The sequence below is a fragment of the Toxorhynchites rutilus genome, chromosome 3 (assembly GCF_029784135.1).
Source record: "Toxorhynchites rutilus septentrionalis strain SRP chromosome 3, ASM2978413v1, whole genome shotgun sequence".
Lineage (NCBI taxonomy): Eukaryota > Metazoa > Arthropoda > Insecta > Diptera > Culicidae > Toxorhynchites > Toxorhynchites rutilus.
In genome coordinates, this window is record NC_073746.1 from 147,480,972 (window position 1) to 147,500,166 (window position 19,195).

The following is a 19,195-nucleotide window of genomic DNA, read 5'->3' on the forward strand; positions in this document are numbered from 1 at the left end:
ACCAGTTTAATGGATTGGTTGATCAATGAAACACTATTGATGAAATAATCGTTAAACTTAGATGCTATTGCCTGTTCAGACTGTTCAAATGTGCCATTAGAAGTTATGGACCGCGGTTTGATATTGCTAGGCTTTAATAAGGATTTCAAAATTTTCCATAACTCTTTGCTGTTGTTTTGATGCTGATCAATATTCCTCTGAATATATTCACAACGAGTTTTCTTAATCGATTGTGAATATCTATTGCGCGCGATCGTGTACATATACCAGTGATTTCCATCATTTGTTCTCCGAAATTTGTTGTACCACCTGTCTCTCTTACGTTTAAGACGCAACAGATCCAAATTGTACCAGCTGTTCGAGTTTTTCACACAGACAAACTTTTGCGTAACTAGTCGATTGGTACACGTTTTCAAAGCAGTAGTTAGAACAACTGCTGATTCATCCAAATTACTCGTCCCGAATGGAAAATCCAAGCTTCTCAACACGAGATTCGAAACAGCATGTTTCGAATATTTCCTCCAGCACTTTAATTTCACAAAATCGTCGTTATTAACGAAATTATCTGCAATATTAATAACTATGGTCTCATGATCGGTTATTTTCAAATTTTCATCAGTTACAGTACAAATTGTTTCAAAATTGGAATAAACATGATCAATCAAAGTTTTACTGTGCCTGGAAATACGCGTAAAATCATTTACTGTTTGTTTTAAATTGAAGAAGTCAGCTAAACGCTTCAAATGGTTCGAATTATGGTTGTCTCTCCAATTGATATTAAAATCACCAGTTAATATATTTAATCTGCTGGAATCAAGGAATATTTCTAGCCAGTTTTCTAAAATTTCAACAAAACGTTGGTCGCTAGAGCTGGGAGAATGATACAAAACACCATAGTTGCCCATCTTCATGCCACGTTCAACTGTAATGCCCAAGAACCAGTTTCCTTCAATAACTTCGTTGAGGCGAAGATTGAATTGAACTGATTCTTTGACATAAATAGCAACACCGCCAGTATGCCTAGAATGTGATAAACAAGCAGCAACATTATATCCCGGAATACTGTACTGATCAAATGACTTAATTTCAACAATGTGTGTTTCAGACAATAGGACTAAAAATGGACGTTTTTCCTCAACAATCTGACGTAAAGCTACGTAGTTTGTTGACAGTCCCGCAATATTCAAATACAAAATATAATATTGGTTCACAATTCTTCTGGAACCTGGTTGCTATTTATTAAAATGCAAGCTGCTTTTTTTCAAATCAAAAAGTCTTTGATACACTGAACATTCTGAGCTAAATGCGGCATGATTGACGTCCAAATTCATTTTCTGAGGAATACTGATCGTTCATGCCCACAATTTTTAATCTCGGCACCGATGTGGGAACAACAGCGCTATATTTCTCACCCAAATTGCTTTCAATATCATTTTTTACATCATTTATGTCGGCTCCAGTTGCACACTCAACAATGATGGAGCCATCTTTACCATTCCTAAAATTACTAATTTTGTGTGTTCTTGGATCAAGTGTCGATTTTAAATGTTTACGAGTATCCTTGTTTGGACTCTTTTGGTTTTATAACAATGACCGGATGAGCCTTACGATTCTTTTGCTTGATACTATTACCCGTTATTTTATTTTCGACAGAACTTTTTACAACATCCGCGAAACTTATCTTGCTTTGTAGGTCATTATCATCACCATTATTCTGAATCTTACGTTTCTTTGGTTTTGGATTGTTCTGGTTCGATTCTGAAAGAATTGAACCAGGTTCTTTAAACGAATCATTCATTGCAGCTAATTTATTTTGCGCATTAAGTGATAAAACCGAACTTGTCATTGAATCAAATTTCTCACATATTAATTTATCAAGAGACCCATTTATATCTTGTCTCAATTTTTCCATCCCGCACTTTAACGCGCTGTCTATCTGAACAGCGATCTGATCTCGCATGCCCGTAAGCGAGTCAGAGAGTGAAGATAATTTCATCACCTCTTTCTCTATCTTTCGCACATCCGAAATAAGATCGCTTTGCTTACCACAACTTTGGTCTGATAGACAGTCATTACATTTGAAAAAGACATTCACATTCTCCGTGATGAGCTTTGCCGACGCTTAGGAAGGGAAGTACATCGGTAGTGGAACACACCGCTACACTTTCCGATACAGCAAAGCGGCAGATCACTTACCACTATCCACAATTTACACACGTAACATTCCATCGCCAACACAAATTAAAGCGGGACGCTATTAGATACACACACACCATACAGAGAAGAGAAATAAAGAATAAATAAACCGCCACGGCTGCTATACAAGATAAATAGCACGCCGGGGCCGGCAGAAAAATGCAAAGTTAAACGAGAATCGATTGTTGTGGCAACCGTTCTCCTACTTATCCTGATTTCACAACACAAAAGGCACGCGAACGAGTACTTTTTTCGCTGCACGGGGCAATATTTCACACTTAATATCAATAAACTATCACAGCACAAAACACATTACTATGTCCACCATGATGTATTGAATTCGCAACCATGATGTATTGAATTCGCAATTCGCAATAAACATCAATGAAATGAGAATCAATGCAGCCACTAAGTGCCGAAATATTCTCAGAAACTAATAATATAATTAGAAAAAATATGATTTTATCATACGTGCTTTCTGGTGTGTATGAGAATGCTGATGCTGTGCGTGTGTATCTCAAACGTACATCCAAGCGTTAAATAAATACCTTGTATGGCACCTTGCGAGCTTTGAAATGAACTAGAAAAATTGTTGCTAATCATTTTTCTTGATGCTATTCAATATTTCTCTATTCGATGAAAGGCACAAAAACTGCAATAGTCATAAAAAATATCAATAAACGATAGCATCAAATAGATGCTCTCCTACAGTGCCACACTATTGAGAAACGTGTTCCCATAAATTTCCAATCAGAAGTGGAACGGAAATTAAAATGGAATGAAATGAATCTGAACGATGGTCAATTCTCCACTCGAGTTTTGTGTGCAATCGAGCGAAACTTCGATGCCATAAGAGCACAAGTGCAATCATTTGAATATTGATTGGACATTCTGTAGCAAAACGATAAACTAATCGGGTGAAATCGATGACCACATTTGTTATTTTTCTGATGCAAAAATTCCGACTCGAACATTATTTTTTTGATAATTACAAGTACATTTAGTAAAGTCTTGTCCAGTTAGAATCCGTACGGAAGAAATCATTTATATCTCGGAGATAGAATGACATACAAAAAAGAGTGATCAACCAAAAGAAAGATATATTCTTGCACTTTTACAAAAAAATGTCCTTAAAATTATTTTTCTTCATTTCTGATGAAACTTCTCACTTTTCTGGTGATTCCTCCCATCAAACGTTGCACAGCGGCAGTGTCGACCTCTGTGGCCAGTTTTTTCCAGAATCTGGTCATCCCTGCAGCGTCCCGAGCCATTTTTCCGGTCTTCTTTAGCTTCCGCTTCATAATCGCCCAATATTTTTCAATTGGGCGGAATTGGGGGCAGTTTGGTGGGTTGAACTCCTTCTCGATAAAATCCACCCCGTTGTCGCGGTACCACTGGAGAACCTCCCGGCTATAGTGGCAACTCGCTAAGTCAGGCCAAAACTTAACGGGACCATTGTGTGCCTTTATGAAAGGCAACACACGCTCCTTCAGGCACTCTTCCTTGTACAATTTCGAATCCATGGTCTTTGTAGTGATGAAAACCGGCGTCTTCGCACCACAGGTGCATATACCCTGCCAGATCATCATCTTCTTGGCAAATTTGTCCATGAACATGAACTTGAATTTGGCGGGGACATCGCCTCGTGCCGTGGAAAGATAAAATTTTTGTCCCGGAAGTTGGCCGAAGTCCATTTTTACATAAGTTTCGTCATCCTGGAGCAGGCATCCATGGTACTTCGTTAGTACCTGATAATACAACTTACGAGCGCAAGTTTTCGTCACTAGACTCTGCTTCATCGTCCTATTTGGTTGCTTGATTGCTTTGTAGGAATGAAGTCCAGCTCGGTGAATGATTCGTCGAACGGTACTACGAGCGGCACCGTATTTCTGAGCGATATCATGTTCGGACAGTCCAGGGTTTGCTCTGACGGTTCTCAACACCTTCCAATTCAGCTGACGATCGTAGGTTCCGCTTCGACGCTTCTTTTGAACCGCCCGGTCCACGCTGTTCCGCTCGCGGAATCGTCTGAGCACATCACATACGGTAGTTTTAGCGATATCCAACTGTTTCGCGATCTTCGCACCCGACCACGTTGGATTGTCAACGTGGGTGTGCAAGATTAATTTTCTTCTTCTGTCTTCCATGTGGAATAACTCCGGACTTACGGCACGAAAAAATTTGAAACTTTTACCACCAGAAGAGGAAACATTTGTAAACAAACCGCTGTAAAAACTTTCTTGCAGCGGCCACTGACTGTGCCGCTGTAAAATGTGCAACGCGTACGGATTCTAACTGGACAAGACTTTATGTATCAGTTCGGTTTTCCGGTTGTATATTGTATGAAATTTGAAAGTGCTTTCTCCTGAAAAATGAACTCACTAAATAGAAACATGAATCGTGATTTTATTCATAACTACTTTCTTTTGAATCATAAATTTACATCCAATTTATTTTACCACATTTGTTAATTTACCTAAAAACATTCATCGGAGCTACACAATCATTTCCGCTGACAAAGTGTGTTGACCTTGCCCTCCTATCTAGGAAACCTGTCAGTAGAAGAAAGAGAACAAACAGTGGGTCAGTTATTTATATTACGGCGAACGAAATTAATATCTATGAATAACACATTTCCCATAACGTTCAATCACAAGATGTTCCCACTCACCGATCCACTTAATGAGCGATACGAGTGTTCCTAATGAAGAGGACTTGATTAATGTGTTTACCTAAGTGTCGTCACCCAAAGGTGGCGTGAGGTATTGTCTCCCTACTGATGAACCGCACCTAGTGAATATTCTCCTCACGAAATTAGTAAAAATGATTAACGAACAAGATTATTTTAATAATGCGCACTCTTAAAACCTGTGTTAGAAGTCAGGGCCCATAGAGGGAATGAGAAACATTCTGTCGATGGCAGCATCAATCATGGCATGAACACAATAGCTTTCACTACCTTTCCACTTTGAAATTCTGAAAAAATAAATCCTTTAATGAGTTTGATTCGCGTGCTCTCACACGCTTTCGATACCGAAACCAGTCAAACAACATCAGCAGAATTTATGTTCGTGGGATGTCAAAAAGTTATCTGAGCCGCGCTGTGCTATCCGTCGTCCGCTGTTGATCCTTGACATTGTTAACTCATCCTTTCGTGTTTAATTCATGTTAGGTATTCCTGAATCTTTTGAAAAATATCCTTGCCGTCGATGACTAGCGTGGAATTAATTTCAGTCAAATCAATTATTTGCGGTTTTTTTTTTTGAAAACCAATAGGTGAGAAGAATTGATTGTATATTTTGATGATATGACTCAGAGTCTCATGTTTTTTTTCTTTTTTTTTTATAGAGGTGAGGAACGCTCTTCCAGCCTTATCTGGGAAGGGATAACCCAGACGTCGAGTGGAGATCCCACCCACAAAAACCAAGCCCTCTACTCGTAGCCTCATTCCCCCCGGGACCACATCTAGGCGACTACTTCAGGGGGCGGCTGTGCTCATGCACTTCACGAGTTTTCAACGCTAACTAGCGTTGATCCTTCCCTTTTTCTCTGTATATCTCATTTACGAATCCGTTGTACTCCGCCACGCACATCCGTTGCACAGGATTCCTTTTACCCGTCGAGACGTGTACCGATTAGGAATTGCCCTCCAGCTTGACGCGCAACCCGTCACAGCCACCCTCGCGGGATTTCTCACCTGTCGAGACGTGAACCGATTTGGAAGCGCCCTCCAACTTGACGCGCGCCCCGTTACAGCCACCCTCGCAGGATTTCTCTTCCCAACGGAGCGACGATTAGGCAGTGCTCTCCAACATAACGCGCACTCCGTCACAGCGACTCTCGTGGGGTACAGTCCATTGCAGCAGCCCTCGCAGTTGTTTCTCTTCGACGGTCAGGGGTTATTACCACGCTGGTCGACCCTCCGCTGTAGCTCGGACATGATGTGTATGATTACACTGTTCACAGCGTTCCAGGTGCTCGTCGCGACAAATTTTCTCCACTATGTTCCCGGCATGAAGGGCAGGCAGCTCCTCGCGTCTTGCGGTGAACCTGGGACACACAAATACCACGTGTTCTGGTGTTTCCTCTACATCTTCACACTCCGGACAGAGTGGCGACGTTGCGTGCCCGAACCGGTGCAAATATTGCCTGAAGCAGCCATGTCCAGACAGGAACTGTGTCAGATGAAAATTCACCTCCCCGTGCTTCCTGTTCAGCCAGGTCGATAGTACCGGTATGAGCCCATACGTCCACCTGCCTTTCTCCGCCGTGTCCCATTCCTGCTGCCACTTCAAGAGTGATTCTACTCTTGCTGTTTTCCGGATACCCCTGATTTCCTTTCGTCTGTAGCATTCTCCGTCTTCCGCCAGAGTGATGCCAATAGGGATCATGCCTGCGATAACGCAGACTGCCTCCAACGAGATCGTCCTATACGCGCTCGCAACTCGCATCGCCATGAGCCGAAACGTACGGTCCAGTTTTCTACGATTCCGGTGGGTTTCGAGGGCCGCAGACCAGGCTGGTGCTCCATACCGCAGTATGGACGAGGATACAGCAGCCAGGAGACGCCTTTTGCTACTGCAAGGTCCTGCGTTATTCGGCATTATTCTCGCTAGCGCGCTAATGGACTTCTCTGCTTTCTCGCAGACGTAGTCGACGTGGTTGTTGAAATTCAGCCGGTCGTCGATCATAACTCCCAAGTATTTCAACCTACGCTTAGAAGTTATCACGTGATCCCCGACTGTGATTTCCGCTCGCTGCACGGCTTTGCAGTTACTCACCAACAATACTTCCGTTTTATTATGAGCAATCTGCAGTTTCACGGCTTGCATCCAGTTCCCTACTGAGACGATGGACTCGGTTGCAAGCATCTTCACCTCTTCGAGTGTCTCGCCTGCCACTGTGAGAGCGATATCATCCGCGAAGCCCACGATCTCCACGCCTTTGGGAAGCTTCAGATTCAGTACTCCGTTATACATTACGTTCCAGAGCGTTGGGCCCAGGATAGAGCCTTGTGGTACTCCGGCCGTTATATTCAACGTTGTCTGCCCCGTGCTCGTCTCGTAGACTAGGACGCGGTTCTGAAAGTAGCTTCCTAGAATTCTGCACAGGTACCCAGGAACCTTCATACGGTGTAGGGACTCGGCAATGGCTTCCCAGCTAGCGCTGTTGAAAGCATTCCTCACGTCGATCGTTACTATAGCACAATGTCGGTCGCCCCTCCGCTTTTGCTGTGACGCCTTCTCTGCTTTTTCAACCACTGTCCGGATAGCATCAACTGTGGACCAAAAGCGGAATCCAAACTGCATCTTTGACAGACCATGGTCACTCTCCGTACATTTCGTCAGTCTGTTGAGGATAATCCTTTCCAAGAGTTTCCCAAGAGTATCCAGCAGGCATATAGGCCTATAGGATGTTGGTACCTACGAGGCCTTTCCTGGTTTTGGCAGCAACACTAACTTTTGGATCTTCCATTTCTTGTGTGACCATCATCCAGGCATTTCTGTAGCACTATCCTGAAGATGTCCGGGAACGCCTGATCGCCGTTTTCAAGGCCGCGTTGGGGATTCCGTCGGGGCCGGGCGCTTTCTTTACCTGCAGTCTCTTCGCCACTGCTACCAGTTCTTCACAGGACACTTGAGAACGTTCGGTAGCTATTTCGGCGTACGGTGTCGGTGGCCATATCGTAGGATCATGCATCGGAAATAAACCCTCCACAATGACCTTCAGCTTCTTGGGACACGATTCGACGGGCGTCACAGGTCCTTTGATCTTCGCCATCACGACTCGATACGCGTTGCCCCAGGGGTTGGCATCTGCATCTCGGCACGGCTCCTTGAAACAGTTCGCTTTGCTCAGTGTAATTCCCCGTTTCAAGGCGGCTCTAGCTGCTCGGTACACCGTATTACGTTCCTTTCTATCAGCGCTATTTCGTGCTCTCTGAACGCGTCTTCTGGCTTGAAGACAGCTAGCGCGAAGGTTGCGAAGAGAGTCGTTCCACCAGTAAGCTGGGCGTCTTCCATTTTTTGGTACAACTTTCCTCGGCATGGTAGTGTCGCATGCTCTCACCAGTAGATCTGTCAACTTTACTGCGTTCCAATCTGAAGCTCCGCTAACTAGACGAAAGCTTCGACGAAAAGGTCCTTGTCGAAAGCATTCGTCTTCCACTTCCGCTCACAGCTTGTTGTCCTCCGAACTAGCACGTGGTTTCGTTGACCGATTCTATACCGGATCGCTTGGTGGTCACTGTGCGTATACGACTCGCACACTTTCCACTCCGTACTCGCCAACAGCGACGAACTGCAAAAAGTAACGTCTATGATGGATTCGCGCCCGTCTTTCCGGAAAGTGCTGGTGGTACCTTCGTTCAGTAACGTTACTTCCAGCTTTGCTAGAGCTTCCAGTAGACTGTACCCTCTGATGCTGGTGCATCTACTTCCCCACTTCACCCAGGCGCCCAGGCGTTGAAGTCGCCTCCAATGACGATCGGTGTTCTACCGATTAGTTCCTCGGTCATTGCGTCTAACATCTGGTGGAATTGCTCAGTTGTCCATCTCGGTGGTGCGTAGCAACTACACATGAAGATTCCATTAATTTTGGCGATTACGAAACCTTCATGTGAACCTCCAACCACTTCCTGGATAGGATATCTGCCCATCACCTGTATTGCAGCAATCCCTAAACTATCCGTCGCCCAGCTGCCGTTATCACGGGGTACTCGGTACGGCTCCGCTATGATTGCAACGTCGCATTTTGTCTCTGTTGTCGACTGCCACAACAGTTGCTGAGCTGTGTTGCAATGGTTCAGATTGATCTGAATTATCTCCGTTACTGCGATTCTGCTAACGCCTTCTCATACGAGGGACACTTGAATCTTCCTGTCGCATGGTCGCTGCCGTTCTCTGGTTTGCAGAGCAGGCATTTCGGTTGCTTCGTGCAGTCTCTCGCAACATGCCCTTTCTCACCGCATCTCCTGCACAGTTCAGACCTGTCGGGGCCTGTGGCGCTGTGTTATCAGAGGCGTTACATAGCCGTTTTTTGATAACTGATTTTTTCGTTTTTTTAAAAATCGCTATTTAAAAATTTTCATGAAAAATATCGAATTTTTAATAATTAAATTTTTCGAATTTTCAAAAACCCCTATGTAACGCTTCAGGTATTGTCCTAAAATTTCAAAATATTCATTGGAATTAGCTCTACGACACCCCGTTGCTTCAGCACCGATATCACCAGCAAGGTACCGATATTCAGACAGTATCTACGCATCCAGCTGTAAACAGCGTCATTATTTAAAAAATGGAAAAAATGGAAAATACATCTTCAAATATACCTTAAACAATGATTAAAATTCCCGAACACTTCACTTTATTGCTAGCTTCCGAAAAAACACCCCTCAATTAGTCACAACTGGAGGAGAAACATAAAACTCAAAAAGAGCAGAATAAGCGACCTTTGTTTTTTCGGGCGCAGGAGGATACTGAGAATTTTCCTCAGAGAAGATGCAATACTTATACGCTAGCGACAGCTTAAAGGGTGTGTCACATCAAATTGCATCACGGAAAAAACGCTGTAGAAATTCGCCCAGTAGACCGATCCTTTTGAAAATTTTAGACAGTAAAATAAAAACTATTAAACAACTTTTGGTATTTTCTTTTTATTCATACTTCGAGCCCAAGCCCGTATGCTCGCACCTTCCTCTTTACCCCGTCCATAAGGTTCTGTACAACGTCAGGTTGTAGTTTTTTTTGAACAGAAATCCATTTTCTCTTGAAGTCCGCATCCGATTTGACAACTTTTGGGTTCTTCCGGAAGGCCTGCTTCATAATCGCCCAATATTTCTCTAGTGGGCGAAGCTCCGGCGCGTTGGGTGGGTTCATTTCCTTTGGCACGCCCACCATGTTTTTCCTTTCGTCGCGGTTAGGAGCCTTCTGAACCTTGTATGTACGCAGGCCCTCCCGCTGCTTGGTCCGCTGGACGAATGAACTTGACAAATTCAGCTTATTGGCGACATCCCGGACCGAACTTCTCGGATCACGTCTAAACTGCTTAACTACGCGCTTGTGACCTTTTTCACTGACGGAGCATCCATTTTTGCCGTTCTTCACCTTCCGGTCGATGGTTAGGTTCTCGAAATATCGTTTTAGTACTCTGCTGACCGTGGATTGGACGATTCCCAGCATCTTACCGATGTCCCGATGTGACAACTCCGGATTCTCGAAATGAGTGCACAGGATTGATTCACGACGCTCTTTTTCGTTCGACGACATTTTTCCAAATTTACGAAAAATTGACAGTGAAGCATGGCCAACGTGATCTATACACTCTTATCTGATTATAAGCGAAAGCTGAAGATATAATTCCTAAAAATAAAATTTCTACAGCGTTTTTTCCGTGATGCAATTTGATGTGACACACCCTTTACTTACTATGCAATGGTGGAGTTTACTTCGCAAATATTCTCTTCTCGCTATCCCATTTGGTTGTTTCTATTTTAGCGGCTGCATACGTTGCCCGTTATACACAGCTCTGTTCGGGAAAGCACATAAATGGACAGAAAAATTTATGAGGAAATGGGAATGCTTACAATTTTCATCAATTTAAACCATATACTGACTATGGGATTGTAATGTATAGCATATAAAACAAATCTAAATCTGTTTGATCCAATTACCATTCGCAACTATCGTCAATACGCCCTCTTAACACATTAAGGACCGCACGTTTTGGGGCAAACTTGAACGCTTCATTTGTTCGGATTCCACGAATGAGATCGTTTCCTTCGGTGTGGATGAGACGAAGGCGAGCCATCGGTGGGTCTTGTTAGATTCTTGGCAAACCAATAGCATCAATATCATCAATATCATCAAGTGTAGAAAACACGGGTTATTTCGTGATCCCCGCGTAACAGACGGAACGCGAAACACGAGAAAACTCGTGAGCGGTCCGCAATATGTTAAAGTGTTCACATAGTATACATTAGAGTGCCAATGGATGTTTAGGAAAAAAGTGACCTTCGAATTTTCAAAGCGAACTTGATTGAAAATGTTAATTCCCACGAAAAACTACCCTATGCAAAATATCAGCTCAATCGGACTTCATTTACTAGTGTCGCACAACGGTCAATTTAATATTTTTTTAAGACATTTGACATCGAAAACTTTGATGAAAAACATGATGCCATACAAATGAAAAACAAATTTCTGCATTACTCGAGAATTAATCAAGCAAATGAAACTAAATTAGGCACATGGAGGTTTCAGGGTGCAATAAATGATTCTATGGTGGTTAGATACTCCTCCTCCCTCTCTTAGGTAGGGCTGCCATAAAAATGAAACCCAAATTTCTGCATAACTCGAAAACTAATCAAGCAAATCGAGCAAAATTTGTCATGTGAAGGTTTTACGGGGCACGAAACGTTTCTATGGTGAATACACTCCTCCCCCCTCTCTTAGGTGTTTTGGGTATGAGAAATGTTTCTTTGATGGTATGACACCCCTCTCCACTCCTCTGGAATGGAGAGTGGGTCCCATAAAAATATTACACATATTTCAACCAAAAATATTCCAACCAAACATGACAACTGAAAATTTTTGGAAAACTCTGAAGGAAAAAGGGAAAATTCGGAAAATTAAATTCCCATATGTTCTACAATTACATGGTGACAAGTGCTGTTAATCCATTTGATGTTTGCGCTAGCTAAATTGAACTCTGTTTGAAACTGGAAATGGATTTCAATGTGATGAAACGCACTCCTATATCTTCTTCTATCTATACCAATGAAAAAGTATCGCCGAATTTGTTGATAAGGGCAGAACTCGAGGAAGAAATTGTCCGATTTAGGGCTGTCTTTATTCTATCATATTTTCTGTATAAAACATTTATTCATGTAACGGAGAAACATGTTATTTTTTTTTATCCCATTTATTTATTTTAAGGCTCATTAGCATTTTAGCTGTAACAGAGCCGAATTTTAATCGTGTACATATCACATGGTTATCATATCTATAATTAGCACATTACACAGTAGTTGTCATTCGCCAGTATTCCTTCTATACCATTATATATGGTACATTCACACAGTAGCCATTTAGGCGTAAGAGTATTCTTTCTGTTCTTCCATTATCCAGTTGGACCACCGGACAGCGGAGACAGTTGAATGATCATTGTTGAGTTATTTATAGAACATTGGGTAAACATGTTATTTGCAAGTGGTTGAAAAATCTTGAACGAGAATTGTATCTGAAAAAAATCTGATATTATAATGATCAGTTTTGCTAGAAATACTAGGAATTTTATAGTAAAAGGTAAATTCAACGGGGTCGATTAGAAGATCAATCAATGAACAGCTTTGCGATTGGACCCATGAACTTGCTCATAGTAAGAAAACGTTAATGTTTGAAAGGTAAAAAGGTGAAAGTTATTGATAATAAAAAAAAACAATTTTGGGCGGGACGAAGTTTGCCGGGTCTGCTAGTTTTCCATAAATGATCCACAGATTCTGTGGAATGGTTCATGAAGTGTTTACAAGAGCTTCTGCTAAGATTTGATGTCGAAGAAACATGGGAGATCTTGAATATATATTAGGGTGTAGGTTTTACCCTGAACTTCCATATAACATTTTATCCCAGGACTAACCGTTCTCGAGATATGATCAATTTTATATAATAAAAATCATGGGTTAAAGAAAATCGGATGGGATTGTTCGATATGTATTTTGAAACAGAATACTTCCTTTCAGAACCTCTAATTGCTTTCTTCTGCCTATGGTGACTATCCAGTTTCAAATTTTTCATTATAACAAAACCATTTGGGTGAGGTTAGCATTATTCTTGACAGACCTAAAATAAATTGAAATGATACCGTTAGATCAAGGTTTTTGCCAGCTGTTATTTTATTTGATATTTATCAAATAAAATACATAGAATAGAGACAAACATCATAGGATAGAGCATCAGTTCACTTTCAATGATCAGCGAAAACCAATCATAGAATGCATTCAGATAGAACTAGACGTTTGATCGTGGCGACTGATCACAAGTCACAATATCGAGAATTTGATAAAATGGAAGAATTTGGTAATTATTTTCAGACTTTTATTACTTTTGGGAACATATCATTCCACTCTGAAATGGTTACTGGTATGATCGATACATTCAAATTCATGTAGTATTTCAGAGATTTACGGTGTCTGTAAAGCTGATAAAAAAAATTTGAAATTCATTGTGCAGATTAAGTAAATCAAATATTGAGAGTCAGGAAGTTACAGTATTGGTATTATAATTATCGTAAGTGCACAAGTATGTCTGCCGGGTGAGATCTTGTGTGAATTTAGGGGTGTTTTGGGTTTTTTGTGACTTTTTGTTTTTGGATTATCTGTTTCCGTTCTGCCAAGGGTGCCCTATAGTATAGGGTGGATTATTTCTTTGGGAATTATGTTTTTGGGAGCGTTGGAGATGTAATTTATCAAGAGATACTGGAAAACTACTTGTATATTTAATAAGTTTAGTGTTTTAGTGTCGCTCTAGACAGCGAGCAATCAACAGTAGGGGAACGGTGGTTAAGCCGGACACCGTAAGTAAAAGTTGATTTTTTTGTGAATTTTCTACTCTTTCTATAATAAAAAAAAATTGAAAAATGAATGTGTCCGGCATCTTTGGAAAATAAGATTGAGTCATGAAAGACGAACACTTGGCGGGAAAGATTGACACTAACTGAAAATTCAAGTTTATGTACTAAGTTTTGGAGGTATTCAAATATGCTTAAAGATAATCTAACTAAAACGCTAGACTAGACTCACCTAGAAGGGCTTGTAATTTTTCTCACTTTTTCATGTCTAAAATAGCTTCCGGAATGAGAAATTCGGATTACGTTTTAAAAACGGCTCTGCTGATTCGTCCATGATATCTGGTTGCAATTGCAAACGTAGTGAGTGGGCATCTGTTAACAAGAGAAGGAGGAGAGAATCAAATTGTTTACAAAACCAAATGTTTGTTCTTTGTCGGTGGGCTGTCCGTCTTACTCGACTCGATTGGTATTCTATTTTCGTCAATATTTTTGCAGTAAAATGAGAAAACTTCACAGATGATTCGATAAACTGGAAAAGATGTGATAGTAAAACAGTCACGTAACGAAAAAACCCCAAAAAATGACTCGACAACAATTAGAACGTTATTTTCTGCAGATGAAAATTTTCATCGAGATGCTCTTTGTAGATTTTTTTTTGTTTTTATTTACAACTAGCTAACCTGGCAAACTTCGTCCAGCCCAATTTTTTTTTTGTTATCAATACCTTCAAACATTCACGTTTTCTTACTAAGCACAAGTTCATGAGTCCAATCGCAGAACTGTTTATTGATTGATCTTCTAATCGACCCCGTTGAATTTACCTTTTACTTTAAAATTCCCAGTACTTCTACCAAAACTCATCATTATAATATCAGATTATTTCCAGACACAATTCTCGTTCAAGATTTTTCAACCACTTGCAAATAACATGTTTCTCCGGTACACGGAATAAATATTTGATACAAAAAACATGATAGAATAAAGACAGACCCCTCCCCGCTTCACCCCTTAGAGAGGGGGGAGGAGTGTCTATTCACCATAGAAACTTTTCGTGCCCCCTAAAATCTTCACATGCCAAATTTGGCTCCATTTGCTTGATTAGTTTTCGAGTTATGCAGATATTTATTTTTCATTTGTATGACAGCCCACCCTAAGAGAGGGGGGAGGAGTGCCGAACCACCATAGAATCATTTATTGCACCCTAAAACCTCCACATGCCAATTTTCGTTTCTTTCACTTGATTAGTTCTCGAGTAATACCAAAATTTGTGTTCCATTTGCATGGCAGACTTAGAGAGAGGGTGGAGTATCTAACCACCGTAAAAACATTCATTGCACCCTAAAACTTCCACATGCCAAATTTGGTTTCGTTTGTTTGATTAATTCTCGAGTAATGCAGAAATTTGTGTTTCATGATAATGATGATGGCCCACCTCATACTTCTACAATGGTTTGAGCAGGACGATTTATCTTATAGATGATATTTATTTTCAAACATATCAAGAAGCCAGTATTATAAAAACAAGAACAAAGCGAACTGGCTCTGTTGCAGGCATAAATATCTATCAATAGAACATTAAAAATAGGCATAAACTGCGGAAAAAACAAACAATGTTCCTATCCATATTGACATTGACATAGTCATTGTCGCCGCACGGATCATGCCTTTAGAGCGTGATTCATGGCGAGAACGATAGAGCGGATGCTTAGATCGCGCTCTATCCTAAATACACAGAATAGCTTGCGCAGTGGCTTTATCGTAACTAATGAGGTTTTTCCGAAGTGCGATTATTGCTAGCTGAAAACCTAAATATCATAAAACTCCTCCGGCCAGCGATAACCCGCCGGGAAGGAGAACAAAACAAAAATAAGCAAAACGACGTAATGTGTTTACGATCAGAGCCTATCTCCGATCGTAAATACCGAAGGACGGGAGAAATCCCAAAAAGAGAGCACTATGGGTGCTATAAACGGAGCCTATCTCCGAGCTAGGACAATAAGTAATAAAACGGAGAGGAAAAGATAACACGCCTGCGAGCGTGTTAATAATCATCCCTCGTTCGCCCGTCTGGCTTAGAATAAATAATTGTAATTTTCTCTCTCTTATGCTACGCCCTTCTGGGGTAGATAAGAAGGCAATGTCTGTATATAAGAAAAAAACTTGAACAGAATAAACGCACTCTCAACTGGACACTCTCAACCATACCACGGACGTAGGAGCGTCGTGGCGAAGTACCGAACCCCTCTTTTTTGTCATAAACGTATCACAACCCTGGACATCGCCCGAGCATCCTGGACACCATCGGAGCACCCTGGACATCATCGCCGGCAGATCCCAGCGCAACAAGCGCTGGTAAGTATTGAACACCCCTCCTCCAAAGATCCGAAATTCCAACCACCCTTCCTCTCCCTTTTCCTTCCCTTGGCTCCGCCCGGCCAAACTCCCAAGTGACGCGGTACTACCGGATCGCACCAGTAGGCGCATACTCGTTATGCGCTCTACGTGATCTGGCCTACCACATAGCGTCCAGTAAAGGGCTTTCCCTTCGTGTCATCAGCACGATCTCGAACTGCAGCCACATTTGGTGGCTCCAGAGAGGATCTTTCCTCCAGCGTAATCAGCACGATACCCTGCAGCCACATTTGGTGGCTCCAGAGAGGAGTCTTTTCCTAAAGACACTGTACGAACTCACAACACGCTCGGTTGAGTTGAGAATCCTGTTAAATTGATTTGCGCCCGTCGTTGAACGGAGAGGTTCGGTCTTGTAAAGACGAACAAGGTGAGGTTGTCTGTGGACATCACCATTTAGCCAAGAGGCAAATTGCGCATTTCAAGAAACAGAAATTAGGTCCTGAAAGACGGACAAATTAGGCCGTAGAAATCGGCATCTTGTTGAAACAAGTCCAGCTTTATAAACAGACCGATCGCCAGTCAGGCATAGTTGGACGAAGGCAACCAGGCGCCTCGTCAACATCAACTGTAATCCGGTCACGAGGGCCGGAAGACGAATATTGTGCAACGTTTGAAATCAGCGTAGGCAACTAGGCGCCACGCTTGGTTTAAGACAAGGCGAAGGCAACCAGGCGCCTCGCCACTTGCGCATTATAACACAGTTTAAACATCGAGTGACGGCAACCAGGCTCCTCACTCAGGAATAATGATATCAAGCTTTACGAGATCATCACGCCCGTGCTGTGATGCATGTGGCAAGAAAATTGAACTAGACAATCTGGTCCAATGCAGACAGTGCAAAAGGAATTATCATCATTCCTGTGTAGGACATACACCCACTGAAGAGGAAACCTATTTAGTATGCTCGCTTTGTTCCCCTACCAAAACAAACGAAAGTGAGGGAAAGGCACAGGCACCTGCAGCGTCTCATCCCTCAACTAATTCGAGGGAACAAAAACAGATAGAGGAGCTGACGAATCTAGTTACACAACTAGCTGAGATGCATGTTAGCGAACGCAACAACATAACCACATTAAAAAAGGAAATAGTAACAATGCAGGCATCACTCAACGCTTTAGTCGTGGGCGCAACGACAATAGCAACACAGCGACAAACAGAATTACCATGCTCTCCGGCGCAAGCGCAGTCAACTGAACCCCTAATCAATATCTCCGGGCAACAACGTGACCGAGCAACGATTCAAACACCACTACCAATGAGATCCGGTCCATCAATTGGCTGGGAGCAGAGTGCAATGATGCCAGCTCCACAGCATGGAGATTTTACGATTCTAATGAAGAGGCAAGCTTTGACTCCCTTGCCAAAATTCAGCGGGTCGCCCAAAGATTGGGCTAAATTCAAAAGGATCTACGAAGTCAGCACGAGAGAATGTGCGTTTTCCAATCATGAAAATCTCTCCAGACTTGAAGCTGCCCTTGAAGGACGCGCAGCTAGAAGCGTGCAGCAACTATTTATAAACTCGGAAAATGTTCCGAGTATAATAGAGAGACTAGAGGAAAATTTCGGAAACCCTAAATTCATATATGAGGAACTACTGCACGATCTACAGAAGCTTAAAAGAGAAAGTAGATCAATAATAATCGAAATGTCAGATGCTTTAGAAAATATGGTGGCAAACATGACGATCATAAATCAAAGAGGTTACCTACTAGATGCGAGGTTAATAGAAGACCTAGTTAAGAGACTACCTTATAACCTGCAAACAGAATGGACACGCCATAGAACGACGACTGGTGATGCCCCATCTTTAGAAGAAATGAGTAACTGGCTGAAACCTCACGCCAAAATAATGAGGAATATGGCTTCTCCTCTACCTTCTACAGTTAGAAGCCAGATACATGTCCATCAAGAGATGCCACGCATGAAATGTCCGGTTTGCTCGAATAACCATAAAATCTTCGATTGCACGGAATTTAAGAACTCCAACATCCAAAAAAGATGTCGATTGGCAGTACAATGTAAAATATGTTTCGGATGTCTAGGCACCGGACATATGGTTAAAGATTGCAGACGATCTAGGAGGTGCGGCTTGAGTGGATGTAACAAGCACCACCACAGAATGTTACACTCGAATCCAGACATGGAACCAACACCTCGTAATACGTCCGCTACAGTTCCGCTTGAAGCCAACTGCAATATTCACAAGTCCTCAGCAAACGAGATATACTACCAGGTGATTCCAGTAACACTTCAACACGGAAGGCATTCAGTCGATACATATGCCTTCCTAGACACAGGGTCTTCCCTGACATTGCTAGATGAGGAAATGGCAAACTCCTTGGACCTATACGGCAGAGAAGAACCACTACAATTAAAATGGACACAGGACGTGTCTCGAAACGAGCTGAACAGTAGAAAAGTACAAGTTCGCATTCAGGGGTCGTCCAGAAGGTCGTACCGACTTGACGGTGTAAGAACCATTAAAAACTTACAACTTCCGACTCAGACAATGAACTACAAAGCAATGGCTACAAAATATCCGCATTTGGAAAACCTTCCGATCGAAAGCTACGAGCTTGCAAGGCCAACAATTCTCATAGGGCTGAATCAAAGCCATTTGCTTACCGCCATGGAAACAAGAAGGGGAAGTGACAATGACCCAATAGCAGTCCGAAGTAAGCTTGGATGGTTTATTTTCGGTAATGTCAGATCAATTTATCAAAACGATCATGAACTATTGCAACACGATAAAGAACTACGAGATATGATGGCTGCGCACTTCTCAATCGATGAATTTAGCATCAGACAACCAATAAGAGTCAACGACAACCCCTTGCCCTTAGAACCGGTCAACAAGTATACCACCGCGAGTTCTAACAACGTAATGCTGATAACCTCGACCGAAGATAAATCAAAAAAATCAACGCGAAAAAAAAGACGTAGAAATAAGACTACAACAAAAGGCATTTCTAAATCTTGGTTCAACATCTCACGTATATTGAAAATAATGATGTTGTTCGTA

The 19,195-nt window shown here is 42.0% G+C and overlaps 1 pseudogene; it reads left to right on the forward strand.

Moving 5' to 3' along the window:
• The first annotated feature begins 15,497 nt into the window (after nt 1–15,497).
• On the forward strand, nt 15,498–15,626 carry LOC129780794 (U4 spliceosomal RNA; annotated as a pseudogene).
• Nucleotides 15,627–19,195: the final 3,569 nt, after the last annotated feature.